At 32.7% G+C, this 6,735-nt stretch overlaps 1 protein-coding gene across 1 annotated transcript in view; it reads right to left on the reverse strand.

Moving 5' to 3' along the window:
* Positions 1 to 2,378, reverse strand: part of LOC134720687 (arrestin domain-containing protein 17-like) — a 34,532-nt gene extending 32,154 nt beyond the window's left edge. Inside the window, exon 1 of the mRNA XM_063583117.1 lies at positions 2,255 to 2,378. The gene's annotated coding sequence lies outside the window, so the exon portion shown is untranslated. The remainder of the gene's footprint in view (positions 1 to 2,254) is intronic.
* Positions 2,379 to 6,735: the final 4,357 nt, after the last annotated feature.

Genomic DNA, 6,735 nt, shown 5'->3' on the forward strand with positions numbered 1-6,735 from the left:
TAACTTGTGAAATCTGTGCTGAAAACACAAACGTTGATTGTATTTGATTAATTCCATATGTGAAGCTCAACATTAGCTCGTCAGTTGGTGGTGGACAGTTATAGTTCCTTTCTGCAGGCTAGGATGAATGGCTTTTCAGGAAAACCAATTTCACAAATCAAAACTTTCCTCTAGATTTCTCCTACAATATTCATCCAGTTTAGTTCTTTTGTTTTAATTGGACACCGTCCTGATTTTTAATTTTGCAAACCATTCAGTCTCTTGCTTGCAAATGGTGCATGAAATTAGGATGGGTATGGCAGTAGACAAGTGTCTTTAAAGTGGGTTTGTGCCCTGAAAAAAGTTTTATAACTTAATTTTTTTGAAACTTGTGCAACACACATACCTAAATAACTATAACATAGAAGAGAGCAGCATTCGTGTCAATGTTTTGTTCCTGTTTACATTGTCATTGATATTTTTTTCAGAAAGCCTGAGCTCATGAATTCCTGTCATTACATCCTAAATTAACATAATTACTGCTAGCTAGCTAGAATAATTATCAGTATGCAATACGTACACTATCATTGTACAGCCCAAGTCTTCAGTATATATAATTGTTGCATTCATTCACTCCTGTGTTCAGTCGTTCAAAAATATTTAAACATCAACAAATGAACTTTAATAAGGACAAGAAAACACTAGAAAAGATACGTACATACAACCCGTGTTAATGTGTATTTGAGAGAAATATATCGGGTTAAACGATTTATAAAGGAGAAATATATCTGGTTAAACGATGTATAAAGGAGGGAAAATTGTAGATATTGCATTACGATGCTTTCTACCTAATAGCACGTGGATATGTTTACATATTTAGACTTGACCCAGTATGACCCGTACCTTGTAGGTCACCGCCGTCGACTAGACTACAGTCGTGTATAAGACAACAAAAAGCTTAAGCCTGTACTATTTGTGTGAAGTAAATGTGTTTGTTCTGTACATTTAAATTGTTTTACCTGATAGCAAGGACGTAAATCTATCCGTTTCCTTCTCAATTCACTTTGACAAATTCTTCGAGCTTCTTCGAAACATACGTATTACTGCGCCGGAAGTGAGAAAAATATGAGAAATCCTCGTAAAATAATGCTATTTTCAATTTTGTGGAATCCATTTTGTTATATTTATTATACAAAGATAAAAAAAAGTTACGATTAATTATGAATTTGATATCATTATACGGAACGTTTGTGGACTATTTTTTCCATAGCTGTAAAACGGTCATTTTGGCGGGAAATCATGTACACATACACACGTAGATTGGCTGGTACCCGATCGTAATGTTACACATCACATACACTAAAAGCTAATACCCGGAACGTAGTACCGGGAACCAGGATAATACGACGACAACATACATAACTAATACCGAAATTGAAAACGCTTTACAGTTGCTCGTTCATAAACCGAATTCCGCTTTGAATTATAGAAGATGCAATATTAATCATGTTCAGTCGACTTTTCATTGTTATATCAACGTCTGAACTAATTAAAGAATCTTTAGATGTCAGATAACACTCGAAATTGACCCGACCTCTTTCCGCACGGAATACACATAATGATAGTTTGTAGTCAGGTTGACTGCTTATAATGCAAAATACACACTCATAACAAGTTCTATAAAACAAACAAAACACACTGATCGTTTCTTTAGTCCCCAATGTAAATGAAAGAAATAAAAACCATATCATACCATAAAAAGAAGAGGAGAAATTCGAACATTTCCGGATCTATTTCTGGCCAAAAGACCCCCTGCAAAGATTGCGTATGAAAAGATGAACCTCATGACTTAAAAGTCAGGCCTTAAAGCACTGCCTTTAAAAATGGTTTGACTGTTTTCCAAAAATCGCAAGATTTTGACCCACCTGAGCAACGTTCTAAAAAGTATACTTTTATTGATTTTCCCTTATCTTTGTTACCAAATTTCTTTGTTTTCTAAATTTATCCCAATTTTTGTCACTTCGGTTTTTAGTATACTGTGAATAAAGCATTTGTTTTCTATATATGGCCCCTCTCAGTTCTTTATTCATACATGGAAGTGGTTTTTTTCTTTGACCCCTAGATTTTACAGGTGCATGTTTATTTAATATGTTTTTAAAATCTTCCTCATAATCATCATATATTCTATTTACTTCTTTTTCATTACAATTTTCTGAAATCTTTATTTTCTGTAAATCATTTGTAAATTCATCAATATCAAAAATATTTTACGTACTTTTATTTATTCTAGAAGACTTGACTCAAAGTTACACATTAATGTGGATACATATTTTGACGTTCTACGTCGGAACTGTATTTGCAAAATATATTGTGTCCCAGATGTCAATTTTTATCAGTTGATTCATCTCGTAATTTTATAAAATATTTCGAAATTCTGGCAACAATGTAAGTGAGGGGAGTGAAACCATATGCATCGTAACAATTTGTAATCTGTTTAACATATGCTGCCAGCCAAGGCACACCTCCAAGATCTGGAGTGTGATATCCACCATTTATGATTACATTATTTTAATTTGCACATTTTGTATAAAAGGAAGGACCACTTTAATAAAAAAAAAAACAACAAGAGGCTCGAATCGCTCACCTTAATTCTTTTGGTTAAATCTCTCATCAATGATTATTTTGGCTTTTCAATTTATTTAAATGTTCTATGGATCCTCCTATTTTCTTCAAAAGCAAAAAAAAAAATCATATTCTCCTATGTTCTATTTTAGCAATAGGAGCTATGTTTATGTCGGCAAAAAGCTCTACAGAGCTTATGTTTGTATTTAATGTAACCCGACTTAAAATAAAATTTCTTATCTTATCTTATCTTTACATACAAGGAAATAAAATTTAAACTTGATACTCTGAAACTCATTTAGCCTAAGTTAAGCTGCAGTTTCAAAGGAGAAGATTTTTTAAAGTAAGTCAACATGATGAACAAATTGTGAAAAAAGTCTTTAAAGGGCAATAACTCCTAAAGGGTCAACTGACCATTTCAGTCACGTTGACTTATTTGTAAATCTTACTTTGCTGAACATTATTGCTGTTTACAGTTTATCTCTATCTATAATAATATTCAAGATAATAACCAAAAACAGCAAAATTTCCTTAAAATTACCAATTCAGGGGCAGCAACCCAACAACAAAATGTCTGATTCATCTGAAAAATTCAGGGCAGATAGATCTTGACCTGATAAACAATATTACCCAACGTCAGATTTGCTCTAAATGCTTTGGTTTTTGAGTTATAAGCCAAAAACTGCATTTGACCCCTATGTTCTATTTTTAGCAATGGCGACCATGTTTGTTGATAGATCAAAATTTCGGATGCAATTTATAAACTAGATACCCTAAGAAACATTCAGTTAAAGTTTGGAAATATTTGGCCCAGTAGTTATAGAGGAGAAGATTTTTGTAAAAGATTACTAAGATTTACGAAAAATGGTTAAAAATTGACTATAAAGGGCAATAACTCCTAAAGGGGTCAACTGACCATTTCAGTCGCGTTGACTTATTTGTAAATCTTACTTTGCTGAACATTATTGCTGTTTACAGTTTATCTCTATCTATAATAATATTCAAGATAATAACCAAAAACAGCAAAATTTCCTTAAAATTACAAATTCAGGGGCAGCAACCCAACAACAGAATGTCTGATTCATCTGAAAATTTCAGGGCAGATAGATCTTGACCTGATAAACAATATTACCCCCATGTCAGATTTGCTCTAAATGCTTTGGTTTTTGAGTTATAAGCCAAAAACTGCATTTAACCCCTATATTCTATTTTTAGCAATGGCGGCCATGTTTGTTGATAGATCAAAATTTTGGATACAATTTATAAACTAGATACCCTAAGGAACATTCAGTTAAAGTTTGGAAGTATTTGGCCCAGTAGTTTCAGAGGAGAAGATTTTTGTAAAAGATTACTAAGATTTACGAAAAATGGTTAAAAATTGACTATAAAGGGCAATAACTCCTAAAGGGGTCAACTGACCATTTCGGTCACGTTGACTTATTTGTAAATCTTACTTTGCTGAACATTATTGCTGTTTACAGTTTATCTCTATCTATAATAATATTCAAGATAATAACCAAAAACAGCAAAATTTCCTTAAAATTACCAATTCAGGGGCAGCAACCCAACAACGGGTTGTCTGATTCATCTGAAAATTTCAGGGCAGATAGATCTTGACCTGATAAACAATATTACCCCCATGTCAGATTTGCTCTAAATGCTTTGGTTTTTGAGTTATAAGCCAAAAACTGCATTTGACCCCTATGTTCTATTTTTAGCAATGGCGGCCATGTTTGTTGATAGATCAAAACTTAGGATACAATTTATAAACTAGATACCCTAAGGAACATTCAGTTAAAGTTTGGAAGTATTTGGCCCAGTAGTTTCAGAGGAGAAGATTCTTGAAATAGTTTAAGATGACAGACGACAACAGACGACAGACGACGGACGACGACGGACGCCAAGTGATGGCATAAGCTCACTTGGCCCTTCGGGCCAGGTGAGCTAAAAAAGGGGGGGGGGGCTATGTTTTTCCCTAAAAATAAAAATATTTTGATCCCAAATATTGGAGTAAAAAAGTCAAGCAGCTGACAATAAAATATTCTGAATCCACATTCTCCCCAGACCTTTTAAAAAGTGTTCAATTTTGTAACAGATGATTTGATTGATAGCATTGAGAAACTATCATGTTTGTGCTTCCAGTGAGAAAAAAGTTCAAAAAGTTCTAACTCATGCAAAATATAGATATATATATGCACAAGCACTCGTCTCAGAAAAAAATCCTTTTAATATTCCTTTATAAAATAAATAAGCCTACATTTCTTTTGGAATTAATATGGTCAAGTTTGGGCCAATGAAATTTGTAGGTATTGGAGAGAAGATTTGTTAAATAACTATGAATGACTGACGCCAACTGACCAAAATAATGCAAATAACTGCCTGTTAATAGTCAAGGTGGGAGACAGTATATCTAACATATATCTGTTCCTGGTCTATGTGAGTAAACATATGTCATCATTATGTGACTGTGTATCATTTTTAAAGAGACAATAATCAATTAATGAAATAGTTAATTACAGATCATTCTGCATCCTCCAACAATTTTCAAAACCAATATCACATATAGTAAGCCATTCATTCAGTGTATGTAAAAGACCAATAAACATAAACCAGCGTCTTTTCAAGGGGTATAATAAATGTTGGTTTTCCCGTTTGAATGGTTTTACACTAGTAATTTTGGGGCCCTTTATAGCTTGTTGTTCGGTGTGAGCCAAGGCTCCGTGTTGAAGGCCGTACTTTAACCTATAATGGTTTACTTTTTAAATTGTTACTTGCATGGAGAGTTGTCTCATTGGCACTCACACCACATCTTCCTATATCTATCATCAATCTATGGAAATTAAAAATGACCTTAAACACCAGCTTTTGGTGGTTTCTGTCTCATTTGCCTTAATCTTGTATTGCGTTTTATTCCAGTTTTAAAGTCATATTAATAATACGGCAAACTGGTGTAAGAACAGTTATTCAAACATGTCTTTTTGTCACATGATGGTGTTTATTATGATGCTTTTGTAAAACATATTGTGTCTACTTTTTTCTTGATTTTTAGTGAATTGCTGATATAGCTCTTCATCTGTTATGTTTTAAAGATTCTTGGTTTTCAAATAATCGACTTTGGGTGGAACATTCCTGATGCAGGTATTGTCAGAAAAGTACTTAAACATGAAATTTATTTAGTGTTGTTTTTATTTTTTCATTATTTTAAAAATCTGATGTTTTAGATTGAAATTAACTAAGTTTAGCAGTTGATATAAGAAAGAAGGTATGGTTTCTATATCCAAATATTGGGTACTACCAAGCATTACTTGAAACTAACTTACTTAGATATTTAGACACTTCGTCTAAAAAAAATTCAAGGGGGGAAGGGGGTTGGGGGGGTTGGATTTAGTTCTTACTAAGAATTTTGGTACAATTTATGCTAACTAAATTTATGCTGTGGAGAAAAATCCTTTTCTATATGTGTGACTGTACATGTATCATGTTTGACAAATAAACCTCTGCCAATGTGGTGCAGACAGTTTAAAGTCAGCATTCAGTGTGAGCATGTCTTTCTTGCTATATAGACCTTAGTCTAGTTGCCAAGTCACCAAACATTTGTTTGTAGTTGTTATATTCATTAAGAGTTTATATTAATCTGACAACAGATTTGTTAAAATTTAACAGTATTTTGTAGAGAAAATTTACAAGGTAAAAAAACCAATTGATTATATACAGGTATACATTCCTTCTAAACATAAAAGTAAATGAATGTTTCAATGTAAATGACAGAGCACAGCTTTACTTGATAGAAAACATTATCTTGATTTGCAGCAATGGTTTTAACCCTTTTCTTCATTATGAAATAGTTCCAGCAAGTATGAAAATAAAAGGAAAGCCTACCAAGTCAGGAATATATTGGTATATTGCAGTTGTTATCATATAGTTTGTTTCTATTTATGTTTGCGTAGCAGATGTGTTTCGTTTGTGTAATTTTTCTTTTATACTAGTAGTTGGTGTGTATCACTTGTTTTTGTTTTGTGACCCAGATTTTTTTTACCTATTCCATTTATGACTTTTGAAAAGTGGTATACTACTGTTACTTTTATTTATCAGATAACCTTCCTCTTACAAATGAAATATGTTTAATCAAATTAC

The sequence above is a fragment of the Mytilus trossulus genome, chromosome 6 (genome assembly GCF_036588685.1).
Source record: "Mytilus trossulus isolate FHL-02 chromosome 6, PNRI_Mtr1.1.1.hap1, whole genome shotgun sequence".
Lineage (NCBI taxonomy): Eukaryota > Metazoa > Mollusca > Bivalvia > Mytilida > Mytilidae > Mytilus > Mytilus trossulus.